This window comes from Carlito syrichta, unplaced genomic scaffold (assembly GCF_000164805.1).
Source record: "Carlito syrichta isolate Samal-C Ts95f unplaced genomic scaffold, Tarsius_syrichta-2.0.1 Scaffold307196, whole genome shotgun sequence".
NCBI lineage: Eukaryota > Metazoa > Chordata > Mammalia > Primates > Tarsiidae > Carlito > Carlito syrichta.
The window spans coordinates 461,432-484,679 of NW_007251292.1; positions in this window are offsets into that span (position 1 = coordinate 461,432).

Below are 23,248 nucleotides of genomic sequence, written 5' to 3' on the forward strand. Positions count from 1 at the left end.
CGGTCATATGGGAGGTTGATGTTTAGAGCTTTTAGGAATCGCCACACTGCTTTCCACAGGGGTTGCACTAGTTTACACTCCTACCAATACTGTAGAAGTGTTCCCTTTTGCCACACCTTCTCCAATAACTGTTATTTTTTGAGTTATTGATAATTGCCATTCTGACTAGAGTTAGGTGGTATCTCAATGTGGTTTTGATTTGCATCTCCCTGATGATTAGTGAGGTTGAGCATTTCTTCATGTGTCTGTTGGCTGCTCGGATGTCTTCCTTTTTGAAGTGTCTGTTCATATCTTTTGCCAATTTATAATGGAGCTGTTTGTTTTTTTCTTTTCAGCACATTTGAGTTCCTTCTAGATCCAAGATGTTAAGCCTTTGTCAGACATGGAGTTGGCAAATACTTTTTCCCAGTCTGTAGGCTGTCTCCCTGCTCTCTTGATGGTTTCTTTAGCTTTGCAGAAGTTTGTCAGTTTAATGAGGTCCCACTTGTCTATCTTATCTCTTATGGCCTGTGGGTCTCGGGTTTTGTTCAGGAATTGGATGCCAGTTCCAATTTCCATGAGGGTATGTCCTTCATTTTCTAAGATTCTTATGATTTGAGGTTTTACATTTAGGTCTCTGGTCCATTTAGAGTTAATTTTTGTGTATGGGGATAGATAGGGGTCCTGCTTCAATCTTCTGCATGTGGTCAGCCAGTTTTGCCAGCTGAATAGGTTCTCTTCTCCCCAGTGGGAGGTGGTGGAGGCTTTGTCGAAGATGAGTTGATTGAGAAATTTAGGTTTTGCTTCTGGAATCTCAATTCTATTCCATTGATCTATATGCCTGTTCCTATACCAATACCTAACAAACTGTTTTGATGATTGTAGCTTTATAGTAAAGTTTGAAGTCTGGTAATGTGATACCACCTGCTTTGTTATTTTTTTTTGCTAATTATTGTTCTGGCTATTCTTGGTCATTTGTGTTTCCATATGAATTCCTGTGTTGTTTTTTCTAGATCTGAGAATGTTGCTGGTAATTTGATAGGTATTACATTGAATCTGTAGGTTGCCTTAGGTAAATGGACATCTTCACAATGTTGATTCTTCCAATCCATGAACATGGGTATTGTTTCACTTGTTTGTGTCATCTTTGATTTCTTTGAGCAGAGTTTTGTAGTTTTCATTGTAAGATCTTTCACATCGCTGGTTAGGAAGATGCCAAGGTATTTCTTTTTGTGTGTATGTGGCTATTGTGAATGGAATTGTGCTTTTTATTTGGGTTTCTGTTTGTTTATTATTGGTGTAGAGAAATGCTTTGATATCTGTTGATGTATTTAATTACATTTATGGTTTTACGAATGTTGAACCAGCCTTGCATTCCAGGGATGAAGCCTACTTGGTCATGATGGATGATTTTGAGATGTGTTGTTGAATTCAGTTTGCTAGGATCTTGTTGAGAATTTTAGCATCTATGTTCATCAAAGATATTGGCCTGTCATTCTCTTTCTTTGTTGGATCTTTACCTGGCTTGGGTATCAACGTGATGTGAGCTTCATAAAATGATTTGGGGCGGGTTCTATCTTTCTCAATTACCTGAAATACCTTCAGTAGGATTGGAACCAGTACCTCCTTAAATGTCTTGTGGAATTCTGCTGGAAAGCCATCTGGTCCAGGGTTTCTTTTGGTAGGTAGTTTTCTTATTACATAGTCAATTTCCTTGATTGTTATTGGTCTATTTAGGGTCTCAATTTCTTCTTGTTTCAACCTAGGCAAGTTGTGTGATGACAGAAAGTCCTCCATTTCCTTGAGGATTTCAAGTTTGTTTCCATACAAGTGTACATAGTAGTCTCTAATGATCTTTTGTATTTCTTCAGGGTCAGATGTGACTTCATCTTTTGTGTTTCTGATTGTGCTTATTTGGGTTTTTCCTTTCTTTTTCTTGGTCATTCTAGCTAGGGGACCATCGATCTTGTTTATCCTTTTGAAGAACCAGCTTTTTGTTTCATTGATTTTTTTTGTATTGTCTTTTTGTCTTCTATGTCCTGGATTTGGGCTTTTATTTTGGTGATCTGGATTCTTCTGCTGAAACTAGGGTTTCTGTGGTCTTGCTTTTCCAGCTTCCTTAGGTGGCTTTTTAGACTGTTAATTTGTGCTCCTTCCATTTTGTTCATGTACGTTTGTAGGTATATTAAATTCCCCTCTTACTACGGCTTTCATGGCATCCCAGAGATTCTGGTAAGATGTTTCTTCATTTTCAATTGTTTCCAGGTATCTTTTGATCTCTGTTTTGATTTCATCATTGACCCAGTTGTTTAGCGTCATACTGTTTAGTGTCCATGTCTTTGTGGGTTTTGGGGGAATCTTGTTGGTATTAATGTTTATTTTTATTCCACTGTGGTCCGAGAAGCTGCATGGTAGAATTTCAGTTGTTTTAAATTTGCTTATGCTTGATTTATGGCCAATTATGTGGTTTATCTTAGAATATGTTCCATGCGGTGATGAGTAGAATGTGTATTCTCTGGTCTTTGGATGGAGTGTTCTGTAGGTATCAATTAAGTCCATTTGGTCAAGAGTCACATTGAGGTTCTGGATCTCATTGCTGATTTTTTGTCCTGATGATCTGTCTAGGGTTGTGAGTGGGGTATTAAAGTCCCCAGTTATGATGCTGTTAGAGTCAATATCTTTCTTTAGTTTTCCTAGGAGTTGCTTTATAAAAGTTGGTGCATGTATGTTCAGTGCATATATGTTTAGGATAGATATTTCTTGTTGACAGAGTGAACCTTTTATCATTATGTAGTGGCCCTCTGTATCTTTTTAAAGTTTTGATAGCTTAAATGGTATTTTGTCTGAAATTAGGATTGTGACTCCTCCTTTCTTTTGTGTTCCATTTGCCTGAAAATTTGTTTCCCATCCTCTTACTTTGAGTATGTGCATGTCCTTTCTAGTGAGATGGGTCTCTTGAAGGCAGTATATTGTTGCCTGGTGATATTTTATCCATTTTGCCATTCTATGTCTTTTCAGTGGTTCATTTAGTCCATTCACTTCAGGCTAATTATTGAAATGTGAGAGTTCATCCCTATCATAGAGTTCTTATAGAGTTGTTCTTCACTTGGTTTATTGTCTTTCTTTTGGTTTTGGGATTGGTTCATGTGTATTTTATTCTTTTTCCTGTACTCTTGTGAAGAACATTGTTCTTTTTTTCCTCTTTTCTTCTGTGTTTAGTACTTTCTTAAGTGTTTCATGTAGAGGTGGTTTGGTTGCAGCATAAGTTCTTAGGGATTGGATATCTGGGAAAGATTTTAATTCTCCCTCGCTGATGAAGCTTAATCTGGCTGGGTAGGTTATTCTTGGTTGAAATTGTTTATCTTTTAGGACTTTGAAGATAGAGCTCCAAACTATCCTAACCTGTAGAGTTTCTGTAGATAAATCTGCTGCTATTCTAATTGGTTTTCCTTGGTAGGTGATCTGGCCTTTTTCTGTTGCTGCCTTTAGGATTTTTTCTTTTATGCCCACTTTGCTTAAGCGAATTATTATGTGTCTAGGAGTTGGTCTTCTCATTTGTTGTCTTGCAGGGGTTCTCTGAATCTCTTGTGTTTGAATTTTTGCACCATTGATTAGATAAGGGAAGTTTTCCTGAATGATCTTGTGGAAGGTTTGTTCCAGTGTGGTCTCTGTCTCTCTTTCTGCCTCAGGAAGGCCAATTACTCTTAGGTTTGGTCTCTTGAAGTAATCGCTCATCTCTTGAAGATTTTTTTCTGTCTTCTTGAGCTTGTTTTCTGTGTTTTTGAGAGCTTGGGTTAGTTCTATATTTTGTTCCTCAAGCTCTGAGATTCTTTCTTCTGCTTGGGTAATTCTGCTTTCCATGCTTATCAGTTTGTTATTTCTTTCATTCACAGTATTCTTTATTACTGTTATCTCAGATATCAGTTCCTTTCTAGTTTCTTTTTGAGTCTCTTCAATTCTTTTTAATCGCTCCATTAACGTCTTTATATCTAGGTTTGTAGTTTGAGGCCAGTCATTCTGGGGACTCTTCATTGTTTGCATTCCAAAGTCAGTTTTCTCAGTGTCAGCCTTCCCAGGGTTCTGGGAGAGACCCATATTCTTCTTTTGGTTTTTCTTCATTTGTGTAGATTTTTCTCTTGTCCCTGGAGCAAAAGGAGATACAAAAGAGGAAAATAATGGAGGAAGGGGGGGTCAATAGGAAGTGAGAAAGAGAGAAGAGTGAGAGGGAAAACAGACATACATACCAACTAAGAGGTGAAAAAGAGACACAAGGCCGGAGAAAAGTGAAAAAAAAACACAGAAGGAAAATTCCCTAAAGAATACTGGTAGCTACACAGAAACAGACCAATAAGATCATGAAACAGATAGTGTAAGTTAGAAAGCAAACAATAGTGAGCAAAACATACAGTCAGAATGATAAAACCAAAGGTCAGAATAAGAGATCAGACTAGTTCAGTAATTTTTCCTTAGTGACTAAAGTCACTTGAGCTCTGATCTCCAGCCTCTCCCCTTGGTTTTTGTTGCAGGCAGCTAGCCTCCTGCCTGGGAGGTCTGTGACTCTTAGTTGTCTCAGTCTGTTCAGCATAGAGGAGGGGCTTTGTCTCCTGTTTAATGACATCACCATGGGAACCAAGGTGGAGGCTCTGATAGGTGGGTGGGGTGATGCAAATCTGCCTGGAAAATGGCAGAGGTGGTAGCTGCACTTTCACTTTTAGGGATGCTTGTCTGGATCTTTGGGCGGGATCACCTTCACAGTTGGGCACTGGATCTGGGGTGTCACCAGCAGGCGGGGTGGAGGAGAGGGTTGGGCATTCCCTCCTCTGGAGCTGGAAACCTCCGATCAGCAGCTTACACAAGCTTGGTGTTCTGCTCCCTTGCACAAGCTTGAGGTTGCACGCTGAGTGCTTCAGCCAGGGTGGGCCTGGGGCTCCAGAGCTCCAAAGCTCCAAAGGGCAGGTGGTGACCCTGGGTCCCTCACAGGGCACTTCAGCCAGAAATGGGACTGGTATCTCTGAGGGGCGGGTACCCAGAGCCCCTGGGTGACAGGCAGTTTGGTGCTGGATGCTTGGCAAGATGATGTAGCCAGGGAGGGAGCTAAGACCCGGGACTCCTGAGCAGGTGGGAGTCATATATAGTGGAGCTGCTGCCACCGGGGGCCGCAATATCTGGCCCTGTGTGGGACTGAAGGTCCCCGGGCCTCGTACCAGTGCAGCTGGTGGTGGGAAGGGGGCTGCGGGAAGAAAAGTAAGAGTCTTTTTGGGAACTCATGTTCAGAGAGTCTCACGAATCCACCTATGCCATTGCCATCTTGTCTGCCCAGCATGAGATTCTTAAAGAGTTTGTTGTTGCTGCTGTTTATTTATTTGTTTGTTGTTTTTCTTTTGATTTTTGGGTTGTTCGTGTGTGTTTTCAATCTTTTTCCTGAATTCTTGTGAAGGGCATTGCTGTTCTTTTTTCCTTTCTTCTGGGTTTTATACTTTCTTAAGTGTTTCTTATAGAGCTGGTCTGGAGGCAGTGTAAGCTCTTAGGGATTGAATGTCCAGGAAGGTTTTTAACTTCCCATCACTGATGAAACTTAGTTTGGCTGGGTAGGTAATTCTTGGTTGAAATTGTTTATCTTTGGGAACTTTGAAGATTGGGTTCCCAGTTCTCCTAGCCTGAAGTGTTTCTGTAGATAAGTCTGCTGCTATTCTAATTGGTCTTCCCTGATAGGTAGAATGACCTTTCTCTTTTGCTGCCTTTAGGATTTTTTCTTTTATACCTACTTTGTGTAGGCAAATTACTGTGTGTCTGGGAGTTGGTCTTCTCATTTGTTGTCTTGCAGAGGTTCCCTGAATCTCTTGTGTTTGGGTAGTCACATCACTGAGGAGATGAGGGAAGTTTTCTTGGATAATTTCATGGAATATTTATTTCAGGGTAATCTCTGTCTCCTTATCTGCCTCAGGGATTCCAATTAATCTTAGGTTTGACCTCTTGAAATAATCACTCATCTTTTGGAGGTTTTGTTCTGTCTCTTAAAGCTTCTTTTCTATGTTTTTAAGAACTGGGTTAGTTTCATATTTTGGTCCTCAAGTTTGGAGATTCTTTCTTCTGCTTGGTTAATTCTGCTTTCCATGCTTATCAGTTTGATATTTCATTAACTGTATTCTTTATTGCTGTTATTGCAGCTATCAACTCCTTCATTCTTTCTTCTTGTCTCTCCTCATTTCTATTTATTCTCCCTATTAATATCTTGATATCTGGGTTTGTGGTTTGAGACCAGTCATTCTGGGAAGTTATCATTGCTTGAGTTCCAGAGTCTGTATTCTCAGTGGCTGACCTCCCAGGAGTCTATGTGAGACTCATAGTCTTCTTTTGGTTTTTATTCATTTGTGTAGATTTTTCTCCCTCCACCCCACTCCCACTTTTTTAATATCTTCTTTAATTCTGTTGGTCAGTGATGGGAGGATAGCTTTTTATTTCTGTTTGCTTTATCTCCTGTTCTTCCTTATGGAGATCCTCTTGTTTTGTTCAATTCTAAAGCTGGACTAGGGGAGAAGGCCTGTGCTTTTTGCAGTTTTGAGATTTAATTGATGGAGGAGCTGTGATTCAGAAATTATCTGCAGGTCTCACTATCCTCTGACAGATGTGTGGACCCCCTGGAGCCCACTTCCCACTGCCTTACAATCTGTTCATGTAGTGGTGGTGTCTGTTTGCCCCCTGAAAGCAAAATGAGATAAGAAAAGGTAAAAAAAATGGAAAAAGGAAAGAGGAGGACTAACGGGAGTTTGAGAGAGAGGAGAAAAAGAAGCAAAACAGACAGGAGTACCAACTAACAAAAAACAGAGAGATAAACAAAGACAGAAGAAACAAAAAGGACAAAAGTATACAGACAATCATACAAACAAACAAACAAAAACCCTCCTGTTGGTGTACTCTCCCTCAAAAATACCCATACATAAACAGAAAATCTAAAAAGAAAATTAAAATAGCAGAAACAAAGCAAATACAAAAGCGTAAACAAAAACAGAAAGAGAGAAGAAAAAAATGCTAAAACTAAAACAAAAAACAAACAAGAAAACTCGCTCTCTGGCAGTTTCTGTGAGTCCAGGTTCCTTTCAGGTCTCTGCATTTGGGAGTGGTTGTAGTCTGCAGCCACTCCCCTCCACTCTCAGTGTAGGCTTATAGAGTTGCTCTCAGCATGGGTCAGATGCACCATGGACTATTTTAGAGGAGGATGGATCAGATTCACATTTTCACCCTACTCCCTGCTGCTACTGTCAAGTCTCCCATTCAGATCTGATGTATCTGTGCCTCTTCAAGTGTGGGGGAGGAACATCTATCTTTCTGAATTTGATGAGATAATAGCCTGGGTCCCAGAATGGAGGCTGGGCAGGGCAATGCAAGTCTCTGTCTGTCAAGGAACTGTGAAGATGGTGTCCAATGGCATTCCATCACTGATGTTGAAGCTTTATTCCATATTTCCACTATCTTCCTTCCTGTGCCAGGTCTGCTGCTGCAGGTGATGGTGTGGCCTGGGTACCAGTGCTGAGGGGCAACTGTTCTCTACTGCCTTCTTTCAAGAGAACCCTGAGAATGGCAGACAATCTTGCACCCCTGGGTCTCCAATTTCAGGACAGTGGGGGGTTGCAGTCACCTCTGGAGGACAGTCCCACATGCATGAACCCAAGTCTCCCCTCAGATGAACTTTCACTCACTCACTGGCACACACCCACTCACATAGAGAGTCTTTATGGACACTCACTTTTGTGGAAACTTTCACAGTCCAACCTATTCCATCGCCATCTTGCTCAGAAGTCCTAATATTGATTATTTGAAGATTTCACATAAAATACCACATTTGTGGCTTCTTTTGAAAAAGTGATTATCTGACACCAAGGTCCTACACAGTGACAGGCAAGTAGAACTGAGAGTCACTGCCCTGTTTAGGTAAGACAGGCCTGCTCCCATCCTACTACAGCCTCCACTGCTCCCTACAGTGTTACCTAAACACAGTCATTCACCTGCCTGGCCATGTAGGTATCTCCACTTACTACACTTTATAACAAGGGAAACAGGTGGAAAAGATTGAGAACATGAAGAGTTCACATCCAGATCAAGCTTCTTGATGAAACTGAAATGTTGTGGGGCACATCAACATTGAAACCAAGACTAGTAGAAAGAAATGTCGACTTTCCTTGTCAAAGTATAGAAACTCAATATTCAAGAATACAAATAACTAGAAAGAAGTAGAAAGCCTTTTTATAGAACCTTGTTCTATAAAACAAGAAGTTAATCTTAAGGTCCTTAAGTGTGTTTTGGCATGAAAATTATTCAGAGTTATGTAATATTAAGTATAGCGTATTGACTTCTAATTCTTTGTAAATGGTGAACCATGTAGTTAGCTAAAGTAACTTCCTTTTGAATAACAGTTGTTAAATTTTAGTCATCAATCATATTACCAAGTCCATTGTACAACAATGGTAAAAGATTTGCTGCTAAAGTGTGGAGCATCATGTTAGCCTTCAAGTGAAGACCCACCTGGCGTTGTCAAATTAATAAAATAAGATTTGGCAATTATCTTATTTGTTTTGAAAACTTAAATAGAATTATTTTTATGATTAAATATTTAAAGTATACAGTTAGAATTAAATATATATGAAACTGGAAACTTAAAATAGACTATTGTTAATTAAGTAAAAATCTCCCTTTTTAAAGCGAGTATGGAAGAAATGAGAAAAATCTTAATATTTAAACAAAAGAATATTTGAAGACCGCATTTTCTTTTTTTCAACCATTCTTTTTTTATTATAAAGATGTGGGGGTACAATTCAGGGTTAGGTATACAAACGTTGATAATGCAGATACTCTTGTTGATGAGGTACGCCCCTTCCTCCCCTAGCAGTTTCCCTCAACTGCTAATCCTACTCCCCATCCCCTAAAAGTTTACCACTACTGCCAATCCCTTTCTTACAGTATTATAATAATTGTTCAAGGTTCACTTATGAGTGAAAATATATGGAACTTTGTTCTTTGTTTCTGTGATAGATCATTGACTATGATCGACTCTAAATCTATGTAAGTTGCTGTGAAATCCATATGTTTGCCCTTCTTTATGGTTGCATAATATTCCACTATGTATATGTACCACATTTTTTTTTATCCAGTCCAGCTTTGATGAGCAACATGGTTGGTTCCATGTTTTTACTATTGTGAATAGAACTGCAACAAACATGTGTGGGTATCTTTTTTGTAGAATGATTTGAGTTCCTCCAGGTATATTTCCAATAGGAGAATTGCTGAGTCATATGGAAGGTCAATTACTAGCTCTTTTAGAAATCACCATACTGTCTTCCAAAGAGGTTGCACTAGTTTGCATTCCCACCAGCAGTGTGGAAGCATTCCTTTTTCTCTGCATCCTCGCCAGCATCTATTGTTGTTTGTTTTATTAATGATGGCCACTCTTAGGGGTTTAAGTGGTATCTCAATGTGGTTTTGATTTGCTTTTCTCTGATGTTGAGTTAGGCTGAGCACTTTTTCATGTGTTGGTTGGCTGCCCGTATATCTTTATTTGAGAAGTGGAAGACCACATTCTTAACAATCTGGTTAAATTATATCAAACAACAGATGTATTCAGTGAGAGGGAAAAAATTTATTTTAACTTTTTAGAGAGTCAAATAAACAAATAAATAAAGAGAGAGAGGAAGGAAGGAAGGAAGGAAGGAAGGAAGGAAGGAGAAAAGGTGGGAAGAAATGAAAGAAGGAAAGAATCTCAGTAGTAAAAAGTAATTCAAGATGTCATCACACTCAGCTACCTACTCAGTTAATAAAGTAATGCTTTCTGGAAAATGGTGTGACCATTGATAATGAGGAAGAGTATACAATTGTTATTTAAGTTAATAAATTAGAAAATGCTAACATTAAGTAAAAATCTGCCTTGCTTACTATGTCTGTAAGTCTGCATTTTTTGACCTTTGCATCCACAAAACAGTCATTTTTCCATTTGCACCGCACTGTGTAGACACAATTTCATGAAGAATATAGTAGGCCTCATTTATCAACTCTACTCCATGTCAGATATAAGACCTATTTATTACCTCTCAAGCAGAGGTTGTTGTCTGGCCTTTGGAAATTTTGAAACTTTAACTCTATAACTGCTATTAACAGGAATTACTGCTTTTGAGTTCCCAAATTATTTAACTATAGGATCATTCAACTGCATAGACTCATTTCATTACTCTCTTGATAGAGCAAAATGTGCAGCCGGGTTCGGTGGCTCAGTCTGTAATCCCACGCCTTTGGGAGGCAGGGGTGAGTGGATTGCCTGAGCCCGTGGGTTCAAGACCCGCCTGGGCAGCAAGATCTCATCTCTACAATAAATAAAAAAATCAGCCAGGCATGTTAGCACATGCCTGTAATTCCGGCTACTCGGAAGGCTGAGGCAGAAGGATTGCCAGAGCCCAGCAGGCGAGGCTGCGGTGGCCGGGAGCAGCCACTGCACTCCAGTCTGGGCAACCGAGTGAGACTCCAACTCAAAAAAAAGAAAAAAGAAAAAAAAAGAAAGAGCATAATGTGATTTTTCTTTTAATGTTTGGAAAACTTTGAAGCCAGTGAGATCTGATCCAAGTTCTTGGATTAATAAGACTCATCCAAGTTCTGTCAGGTTATGCTAATCTGTCAATAAATGTGCCACTTTCTATATTTACTAGGAAAAAAATGTGACCAAAATAGTCACAACTCACTATCCAAGTTAAATTAAGATATCATCGTTATTTAAGAATGTTTCAGGTCAACTCATTGTCAGGTCTTTCTTTCCACACTGTACACCTAGATATTTCATGGAAAAAAATCAATCTTTCTGTGGAAATATTCACAAATGCAGCAATTCAGTATGTCAGTAAACTGTGGGGGGCAGAGGAAACTTGTCTTTTGGAAAGTCCCACCTGATGTACTTTTTTCAGGATCATTTGCCAAACTTGTTGGGCTATTACAAAAGAAAGCACTGCCTTGTTACTTTGATGATTTGTCCAGGAGGCATAACTCATGGCTTGGAACCCTGGAAATTTGAATTATGTGTGCAGCTACATTTCTTGTGGACATGGTTGTAGATCTGATTATCGTTCCCTATATTTGCAACGCTATCCTCACCCTAATATATGATAGCACCTGCCCAATGTCATGGGACTTTCCAATGAATAATGTGGCAATAATAGATATCCTTGCCTGATTTATGTTGAGCTTGACCATGTGATAAAGCCTTAAAAGTGGGATATGTGGATGAACACGATGTTGATCATCATCAAGCAGAAGATTTAAATGTTGTTCTAGGGTCTGGTTCAGACTATCTCATGCTCTTATCCTCTGCTCTAAGAATAACATTTTCCAGTGTCTTAGTCCCTTCAGGATGCTCTAACAGAATATCACAGTCAAGGTGGCTCATAAACAACGGAAGTGTATTCCTTATTGTTCTGGAAGCTAGGAAGTCCAAGATCCAAGTGCTGACATTCTATGTCTGGTGATGGCCCACTTCCAGGTTCACAAATGGCCACATTTTTATGGAGTGTTCACATGGCAGAAAGCGCAGAGGAACTTCTCTGGCCTCTATTACAAAGGCACTCATCTTATCCATGAAGACTTCAACCTTGATGACCTAATCACCTCCTAGAGGTTAGGTTTCAATTTATGAATTTGGAGATTACACAAACATTCAGTCTGTAGCACCCAGATAAGGGAAGATCCTGGGTCCTGAAATAAAAAAGCATATTGGTGCAGACTCACTGTTAGTCACCAGTTGGGAGCACAATCATAGTGAGCCTACAGACTTAATGAAATTGGAGTCAGAACTAAAGATTTTTGTGCTGCGAGTCCCTGAAATCTGGGAATTGTTTGTTGTTGTTACATAGCATAATCTAGCAGAATCTAATTAATGCACTGGTCAGGAACTTTGATCAGATTCTCAGTATGTTATCACAAAAAAAGGTTACTGTTATGTAATGAACTATGGCAGCACAAAGTGATGAGAATATTTGGCAATTCTCTGCTGCATTTCTTCATGATATACCATCAAACTGTATAATTCAGCCTGCAAGTTCATCCTAAAAAAGCAAGTTCACATTATTTCATTGTTATCATTTAGTTTATCCTCATATATCCTTTTCATAACATAGAAAAGTAAGTTATTACCTTAGTGTTGTAACCTCTAACTTTTGCATCTAAGTCTTATCTGTTTCTGGTTAGATTTTTTTTTACATACCTGGGTTTCTAATTAACATGTGTTAAACACTAAAAAGTATAAACATTACATTTGAATTTTTTTCAAAAGTTTTATAATACAATTATCATTTAAATATGTGAAGTATATACTTCTGTATAAATATGTGAAGTATACATCTCTGTTTTATTTTCTTCAACTATTACTAAAACATTATTGAAAATGTCACACATACCACTCATCTGCTGTTCAACTGCTGTCTACCAATTGCTGAAACTCCTGTACTCATATAATTTATGCAGGATAAGATTCTTAGAGCAACGCTCAACCTCATGATATGTTGTAGATAAGCACACTGAGGTACAGAGAGGTTAAATGTGTTTCCTAAGATCACACAGCATCTCAATGGCAGATTTGGAACAATAACCTAAGACTTTTGCCTCTCACTTCACCCATTGTTACAAAAACATACTATGTAATTCAAAAGTGCTGTGCATAAGTGATCTGCAGACTGTTTACTTGAGCACTGATAGACAGAATTTGCAAACATCCAGGAATTTCATCAAGTGAGTGGGCATCATAGAAACTTAAGATCAGGATTGTCTGAGGACCTGAAAGGCAGAACTCTTTAGCACTCTAGAAAGTTTCCCCATGGTTCTCCATTAATCCCGCTTTACTAATTCTATGAAATGTATCCTAACTAGCTTCTGGATATGCATTTGGTAGCCAAAACTCTATGATATGTAAGTTGATAACTCAATAGTACAGTTCACATGTCCCAAAGTCAAGTCTATGCACAGAAAATTCCCAGGAATCTATTTCAGAAATCACTACTCATATCTACTATTTTCTATAGTTTAGTCATTAAAAACATATATAATTCTGTCAGGTTAATTCAACAGGTTGTTTTTAAGTTCTGACTATATACAAGGTACTCTATTCTAGATAAGATATACCAAAAAGAATATGATAAATCAACTGTTCTCAAAATGTTCACATTCTAAAATAGACACCATTGATCTGGGAAATACTGTGGTCGCTTCTCTGTGAAATCATAGAATCTAAATTTTAATTTACATAAATTTACTTCTAAAGACTACAATACACTTCTTTCCCTGCATGGGAAATATATCTATTACCACTGCTTCTTTTTGCTTTAAAAATTCTGATTTTCTTGAACACTGAAGCAAAAGCCACTTCTATCCGGGGGTATTGCATTTGTTGCCAGGAGTTGCATTCTTATATTGCTCTGAAAAGTTGAACATGATTTTCATGGAAAAAATACTTTAATGTTTTATTAGCATTCTCTAAATGTTTCCATTTTTCTTCCATGTTGATAAGCATTCAGATATGTCCACTAAAGACATTTTTAACATTCTCTTCTCAAACGTGAGCTAATTTTAATTTAGCAAGCAGTTATTGTGAGTGAATGAAAGTTAAATATGTGACTTTTTACCTAATTTACTCCAGTTAATATAAATTCCTAGCAAGTAATTGCTTTAGCAACTGTACTGAATGAGGGGCTTCTGACACCACATGCCTCCCTACCACACATGCTGCCACAGTGATGCTGAACCAAAACTGTCATCCCCTGGAGAAGGGCAGCTGAGACATCAATGAAACATTCTGTTCCCTTCTTGTAAAATATTTCTTATTTTCTCATAAGACTCTCCAGATGAAGTCATGGCAGACAGCAGGATTGAAGCAATTCATGACTGCAAATTTAAGGATATGATAAAAGACGCATTTCAAAATACCAGATCTATGATTCATGTCTGTTACTTCTTTTAAGACATGGATTCACAATCCACCTTTCTTCTATCCCCATCTGTGAGTAAGGTGACCTTATAGTTTATTGGCTAACTGGAACACCGTTGAGAGTGAAATGGTGCTATAAATAATAGGTCTGGGACGAAAGGCATAAACCGACCGTCCCTGTTAAGCTAGGATGAATGACCACACCATCCAAGAAACAAGTATCATCCCTTTAACAATCCAGTCATATTTACTACAGGCTTGACTTATGAGACATTCATCATATGCTACTGGACTCTGCTTATATTTTATGTGTATGTTCTGTGGCCTTGACTTGGCATATAATATTTTTGAAGAACAGAGAATACGTTTTACTTGTTTGTTTTATAGATTCTAATCCAAATCCTACACACAGCATGCACTCCCTTGATAGGAGTGTTTGAAATCAGTGCTTGAGCAGAGTTGGCGCCTAATTAATGTTAGGCACCTGTACTAGCCTGTGTCCTCCTGAGAAACAGATCTGCAGTAGGTTCGCATGATTATGGAGGCTGAGAATCCAGACCTTTACCATCTTCACTCAGCCAGCTGCAGACCTAGGAGAGTGGACGCGTAGTTCCAGTCTGAAAGTTGGTAGGGTAGAGATCAAAGAAGGGTCCAGTTTCAGTTAGCATCCCATCTATAAGTCAAGCAGGTTGAGGTTCCTACTTATGGAAGTATCAGCATTTAACTGGTTGGAATAGGGCCACCCATAGCAGGGGGGACAATCTGCTTTACTTAGTCTACAGATTCAACTGTTAATCTCACCCACAAAATACCCTCACAGGCAAGACCAGAATAATTTTTGACCAAATATCTGTGCAACGCAAGGCCCAGTCAAGTTGACACATAAAATTAACCCATTGCAGAATCCATTGTATAATATTTAAAATGGCAATGACTTCAGTTAATATTATTATATCTTTACCTGTGCAATTTGATTTTGTTTATTGCAAAATAAGACATTCATTGCTTTCACCACTTCTCCCCAAAGTGCCTACAATCATACTTGCTAAACTAGCACTGATAACTTTTAGACACAGGTGTGAATCGGGCAGTTTCCATCTTCAGAGATTTAAGGATCTTATTTGGAAGAGGAGATTATAAATACTCATGAAAGATGGTTCACAGTAGAGTCAATAAATCATGGAATGTCTTCAGTACAAACAGAAAATATGAAACAGTATGGTGGAAAATTATAAAAATTTGAAGTCTGAAAACCTGTGATTAACTTCTATTCTATTTCAGAATTCCATTTGAATCCAACTCTATAAATTTATATCTGTGTGATCTTAGACTTTCAAAATTTCATTTGCCTTACTGTAAAATATGACCAGTAATAAACTTTCATCACATAATTGTTATGGGGCTAGTACATGGTAAGCACTCAGTTAATTACGTTGTTATAACCATTATGACATTATTAACATTCTGATTATGTTTTTGAGCCTTCCTTCTTCATCAGTTATGATTTTGAGCCTTCCTTCTTCATCATGTTGTCACTAAATGTAGATAATACTAAGTCCAAAGGATTATTGTGAAGAGTAGATGATTTAATATATTAAAGTATTCAGTTAGCCTAAAATAGTATACTGTTATTAATTGGAAGTATTCTTTTTATCAGTGTAATAGAATGGAAATATACCATAGATGTCACAACTGTATCCAAGATTCTATAGGTATTTATAATTAAAATTAGATTAGACCAACAAATGATTCAAATAGGTGCTTTCTAAAATATTTTTATTCTGCTGTATCCCTTTCTTGTATTATTTTACAAGAATACAAAATTTGGTATGAAATGGAAATTTTTCAAATTTAAGGTTGCCACAGCCAGACAAACACTAGATAGAAAAATATAGAAAGTGAGCACAAAATGAGAAAGATATTTTCAAGTGGACCTCAAACAGGAAAGTTTTCTCTTTTGGCCAAAAATTAGGAAAATCTGTGTGAGACTTACTCTCACCACACAACTTTCAGAAAAGTTCTTCACTGCCATAGTGGAAAGTAAATACAAAAATGCTCATATACTGAACTATGCTTTAATTAAAGACTATGCTTTAATTAAAAAAGAAACAGAAACCATAAAGCCACAGACATCTACTAAGACTGAACTTGGCGCAGATTCAGATGAACAGCCTGAGCGTGTGGAATTAGAATATCAGTCCCAATTTAAGCATGAAATCATTCAAAGAATCCAGCATGTAAAACCACATGATCACAGAGAAAGACAGCAACGTAGAACTAAAGGAATCCAAAGAGAATCTGAGTGACTAAATGTTGAGGGTCCAACTTAATAAAGGCCTAAAGTATAATTAGAATTGTGCATTGATTATTATTTGGGGTATTTATGTTTATATTTAAGGGTACTTTAAAATCTTGATATATGATTAATTAATCTCAAATTTTATTAATTAATCTTAATTAATTATATATTAAATAGTTCACAGTCATAAGTATCTAAGTTAAAATTGTAGCTCTCATACTTTTTTAAAATCTTGAGTAATTTAGGAATAAAATAGCACCTAGTGCATAGTAATGAGGATTAAAGAGATATGAAGAATTTAGTAGCATAACTGATATTATAAAAGTTAGTTATCTTTATTACACAAATAGTTATCTTTACTACTATTAATTTAAGGAGAAAGAATATGAAAACATTTCATCCTTTCAGAGTGTCCCTCTCTCTCTGCCACCATTTCACCCCTTTGCCCTCTTCTCTATCCCTTACTTCTTACCACATCACAGGTAAGGAAAGGGGATGAAGAATTCCATCTAAGAAGGTTCCACATTCACAGACTAAAATGATATCAAAGAAGGAGAAAAAGAAAACTCAGAGAGAAACATGGAGCTATTATATTGGTAGGTCAATAGAGAGTTGTGATAGAAAGAAAGTGTCATTAAATGCTAAATCATACTTGCCATAATCATACTTGTCATAATAACCTTCAGTTGGAAGCCAAATATTTTAAAAGCACCACATCACATGGTGCCTTTACATTCAGTTCTTGGAACTACGGTGCAGAAATCTTCCCCGTAGAACTCTATGTACTGAACTTTCTATGAATAATGGTTTGGCAAAGCCCCATTGTGTTCCCCTAGGATTAAGATCATCATCTGGGCAGGCATATGTAAGTAAATTTGTTCTGCCATATTTTTGTGCTTTTTAGCCACTAGAATGTTGTTAATTGGATTCAATGTGGAGGAAACACTGTATGTATATTTGAATGCTTATTTTATGATTAATTAACAATGGAAACTTGGTCTAATCATTTCAGTTTCAGGGTCTTGGTTTCTTCATCTGCATAATGCATAGTTAGAACATTATTTTTCCATATTTCTATGATTTTTCAGTAGCAGTCCCAAATTCATCAGTAATAAGAAATTGAACAATTATAATATAAGAAAGGGATTGGCAGTAGTGGAAAACTGTCAGGGGAAGTGGGGTAAGATTGACAGTGGAGAGAATCTGCTAGGGGAGAGAGGAATATACCTCATCAACAAGGGTACCTGCATAATGAACGCTTGTATACCTAACCCTGAATTGTAACCCACATCTTTAAAATAAAAAATTAAACATTTTATTCTATTTTATTTTTTATTTTTTTATTTTAAAGATGTGGGGTACAATTCAGGGTTAGGTATACAAACGTTCATTATGCAGGTACCCTTGTTGATGAGGTGTACCTCCCTTCCCCAGGCAGATTCCCACTACTGCCAATCCCACTCCCCTGCTCCCCTCCCGGCCATTTCCTGCTACTGCCAATCCTTTTCTTATAGTATTAAAATAATTGTTCAAGGTCCGCTTATGAGTGAGAACATGTGATACTCAGTTCTTTGTTTCTGTGAAAGATCACTCAGTAGTATAGACTCTAAGCCCATTCAGATTGCTGTGAAGTTCATGATTTTGTTCTTCTTTATGGCTACATAATATTCCATCATGTATATGTACCACATTTTTAAAATGCAGTCCTCTTTTGATGGGCAGCACGTTTGGTTCCATGTTCTTGCTATTGTGAACAATGCTGTGATAAACATACAAAGGCATGTATCTTTTTTAGAGTGATTTGAGTTCTTCTGGGTATATTCCTAGTAGGGGGATTGTGGGATCATATGGAAGGTCGATTTTTAGATCTTTTAGGGATCACTACACTGTTTTTCACAGAGGCTGCACTAGTTTACATTCCCACCAACAGTGTAGAAGTGTTCCCTTTTCGCCACATCCTCTCCAGCATCTGTTGTGTTTTTAGTCATTGATGATAGCGATCCTGACTGGAGTTAGGTGGTATCTCAGTGTAGTTTTAAGGAAATTAATAATTTTAAAAGGCTTTGGTCACTCAATCTGTGACTAGTGACTCATAATATCTAAAACACAGTGCTTCTTTTTTAAGTCCTGAATTAACTAATTGAACAATTACTCACTTTTATTTTTGTTGACTGTAAAGCTCTCTGTGGAGCTCTCCAGTAGGATAAAGAAACTTTTTAACAGTCAGATCTGTACTGATTAGTGCAAATGTCTTGCACATTTCAACACCTAGGAAAAAGACGGGCATGAGAGCAAGCTGATCAATATGATTTTCCATTTACTTTATAATTTAGCTAGAAAATCTTTTTGGTTTCTACCCTTTTTGGAAATCTTTTAAAATGAATTCTGTTTCTTAATTTAAAAGCACACTCCAATCAACAATTTAAATTTGTTCAGTGTCTTACTTTAAAAGTGGATTCAACATAAGTCTTTCTTTGGAGTAGGGAGTTCTTGTCTGAAAGCCATTATTTAGAATAGGAACTCATTGTACAATTGATGTAAGTATGGTAGAAAATCAAGCTGGCATTGCTTTGGCCTTAGAGATATTTTCTGGACATAACTTTTAAATACATTCCTGCTGTGCTTGACTGTCAAACACATTTCTTCAAAAAGTAGAGGGCAGAAAAAAAAATTCTGATTCATTGAGAAGTGGCTGTTTCATCTTCCTTTCTTTCACACTTCCAGCCAAGTTCAAGTTTTTTCTTCAAGTTCCTCTCACTGCACACCAGTGGTCACTGGTAAAATAGATTGCAGTTGCCTGACATATCCTATTCCAAGTCATAAGCATCAAGTCTTTTTATTCTTCATCTTCTAAGTACTCGGCAAACATTAAATAATTAAATCTCACAACACATTTGGCAAGTAGACATAAATTACTATCATCATGATGAAACTGGAGGTTCCTTGAAATTAAATGATTTGCCCAAGGCTACACATCGAGTTGTTATCAGGGCTAGAGTTTGTCCTTGTTTTCCATTCTGTTTTTAAGCCTTCGCCAGGTCCTTTCCTATCCTAATAAGAACCCAAATCCACTATCTGCATAATTTTCATAGGATCAATAGTGTGTTGCAAATATCATTTGTATATTTGCAGTAATAATTTGGAATGACAAATTCAGTATTAGTAACCAATAATGTCACTAAATAGATTTCATCACAGCTTTTTTTTTTTTTTGGAGACTTGGAGACAGAGTCTCATTCTGTCACCCAGGCTGAAGTGCAGTGATGTGATCATAGCTCACTACAGCCTCGAACTCCTGAGCTCATGCAATCCTCCTGCCTCAGTCTCCATAGTAACTAAGGTTACAGGCACGCGCCACCACCATGCGTTACTGATTTTTAAAAGTTTTTTTTTAGTGACAGGGTCTTGCTATGTTGTCCAAGCTGATCTTGAACGCCTGGCCTCAAATGCTTCTTCTACCTCAGCCTCCCAAGATGCTAGGATTACAGGCATGAGCCACCATGCTCAGACCATCTCAGCTTGTTCTGATAGTGACCAAAGAATTTCACCTTTTGAATCAAAGTTCAGATGATGGTTGCCCAGGAAAAAAAAGATGCTATTCAACAAGTTAGCAAATCCATGTTTCAAAATCCTATTTTGAAAATGGGCTATACCATATTTATACCATACTAGGTAGAATGGGCTTTTGGTAAGGGCAATGGATATTCACTAAAGAAATACTTGATAAAGATTAAAAATGAAATAAACATCCCCATTAGCATCTTTTGAACACTGAGTTCTCACTAAAAACAGTATGCATGGCAAAGAATTAATCATAGTCTAAATCCCATGAGCCCAGGCAATACTCCTATTAATATTCACTTGTAAATAGCTGCAGTTGTATTAACTAATAAAATACCCAAATAATTGCCGGTCATTCTTCCTGTAGTCCCTACCCTTGGTATCTCAGAGCATGCATGTTCTAGAGCCTCGAAGGTAAGGGTTTCTGCAAGACAGAGCCATGCCCTGACACATATCACAGAATTAACAGAATTGACTCTCTTCATGTCCAGCTAATAACAGCCTTTGGTGAGCTGAACTCATGTGGCTGCTCTGCTAATTGGCCAGTGAGATTCATTTGGTGTTGTTGAGCCTCTAAACAAATTAAGATTAATTAGAATCAGGAATGGATCAGCCCCCTTGGTGATCTCCCTTGAACGTTTTCTTCGACTCATTACTTCCCTTTTTCTGTTCATTTTAGTTTCTTGCACAACCAAAGTATGGTGCTTCTCTCTCTCTCTCTCTCTCTCTCTCTCTCTCTCTCTCTCTCTCTCTCTCTCTCTCTCTCTCTCTCTCTCTCCTGACCTGCCTCTCTTATGACTATATCTTCTCACCAATGCTTCAAAAAGAATTACTTGAGGACAAGAGGCAAATCACAACACATCAATATCAACAGAATCCACACCTCTGGGATACAGTTTGTGATAGTGTCATGTTTGTGTAGCGTTTCCCAATATGTCTCTATTTAATCTGTCAGGGCTTTTTTTTTTTTGAGTCCTCTTTTAGTGGAATCTAGGCCCAGAGAGGACCTTAACGTATCTAACTGACCTGGCTCTCCATCAGACATGGTATTAACCCCATTTTATCACTGAAGTAAAGGAAGTCTGAATGGAAGAGATTTTCCCAAGCTTGTGTGCTTTGAACATTAGTGCCTTTATCTTCTGTTTCATCATTTAGTGACTTTCAACTATACCATGTTGCCTCCATCTTTTTAATAGCTCACATTTCTTGAACATTCACTATGTTCTAAGAAATAATGAAGTACCTCACATGCATTACTTTAATGATCACAAGTTTTATTACTGTTTTATAAGGAGGAAATACCATTCATTAAATTAGCATGATTGCAAGGTTCCTATCACAAACTCAACAATACTTAGTTAATAGAGAGAATCGGCAAGCCATTGACATGTTCACTTCCTGAAAGCTACCACTCTGAATTAAAACAAGACATTTGAACGACAGCTCTACGGTTTCTGAAAACAGCGTACGTCCCATGCAGACCTCAGAGAGGAGAAAGAGTCAATGGAGTGAGAATTAATACCCATCAGAATCCATATCAATTTGTATGTTTTGCTCTCCTAGATTTATGAAAGCATAACTAAATAAAAAGAAAACTGAAAAAATATGCAAATATGAGGATCAATTAATAAAATTCAGAATTGAAAATTTCCTAAAGCCATTGAGATGATGATCATTCAGTTGGTCTCCTTGGCAGAGAAAAGGCAACTATATACAGTACAACAATAAATCTCATGACAATCATGTAACAGACCTGTATATATCAGTCTGACAATTAAGTTCGAGAACTTGCCACAGTGAGCTTATGTTCGCAGCACTGTACAAACAAGTCGGTATGGTTTCATAACTTTGGTATATCACTGTCTCACAGTTGTGTTCGTGTCAACATGTAGTGGTGTCTTGCGGAGTGGTGTTCATTATTGTTGCATGTTTTTGTGTGCCATGAGAATGTCAGAATTTGAATTGGAGTAATAAACAAATATTAAATTTCTTGTTAAACTAAGCAAGAGTGGAAGTGAAATCAGGGACTAAATTTTAGTCCAAGTTTATGGGGATAATGTCGTGAAGAAAATGGCTGTATACAAATGGATTAAACATTTTTCTGAGGAAAGAGAAGGTATCATTGAAAAAGAGTGGTCAGAATGGCCAGTAACGAGCAGAACTGATGAAACATTGAAAAATATGTTGAATTGTGTGTCGACATCATCCACTGACAGTGAGAAGCATAGCAGACTAAATCAACATTGATAGAGAAACAGGAAAATTTTAACTGAAAATCTTGGCATGAGAAAGGCATGTGCAAAGAGGTCCCAAAGGAGCTCTTGCATCGTGACAATGTATCAGCTCACACAGCACTGTCTATGAGGGAGTTTTTAGCCAGTCAACGAATAACTGTATTGGAACACTCTCCCTAGTCATGATCTGGCCTCCAATGACTCTTTTCTTTACCCAAAGATAAAGGAAATATTGAAAGGAAGGCATTCAGGAAATATTGAAAGGAAGGCATTCAGGGCGTCAAAGGTAATACAATGACAGCTCTGCTGGTCATTCCAGAAAAAGAGTTCCAAAATTACTTTGATGGGTGAACTAGGTGCTGGCATCAATGCATAGCTTCCTGGGAGTACTTTAATGGTGACCATAGTGATATTCAGCAATGAGCTACATAGCACTTTCTCTAGGATGAGTTCACAAACTTCATTGTCAGGTCCCGTATGTTGAAGACATCCCTCTTTTGGCACTGTGAACATTTGCTTTGCTTTCCTTTCGGTATTTGTCTATATCCTTCATGACTATCTCACCCCAAACTCCTCATTTCAAACAGCCCTGCTTTCTGTTCATTTGTGAGAAATATGTTGATTTTTAAAATTAATCATTTATCTATTAAGAATTCAGAAATTCAAATTTCCCTTTAGAAAATATCAAGTGTAATTGACATACAATACATTGCATATATTTAAATTGTATATTTGCTAAGCTTTGGCATTTGTACCCATCCATGCAACTATCATCACAGTCAAGATCAAGAACCATCAGCTTCAACAGTTTTCTCATTCCCATTGTAATCTTTTCTTTTCCCTCTTCTCTGCACCTCTCCTCTCATCCTTAAGCAATCACTGATTTACTTTCTGTCACTAAATATTAGTTGCTTTTTAAGAATTTTATATAAATGGAATTATATAAAATGTACTCTTTCTGTTTTTAGAGGGAGAGATATCTGGTTTCTTTCATTCAAAATGATAATCTTGAGATTTATTCATGCTATGCATGTTCATTCTTTTTACTGTTAACTCTTTTTTTTATTGCTCTATGCTTTTGCATGCATACATATACCACCATTGGTTTACAATTTGCCTGTTGATGGACTTTTGAGTTGTTTCTGGATTTTGGCCATTACAAACAAAGCCGCTATAAACATATGTGTACATGTCTTAAATACAAGTGTCACAGCAGGGTTATGAGGC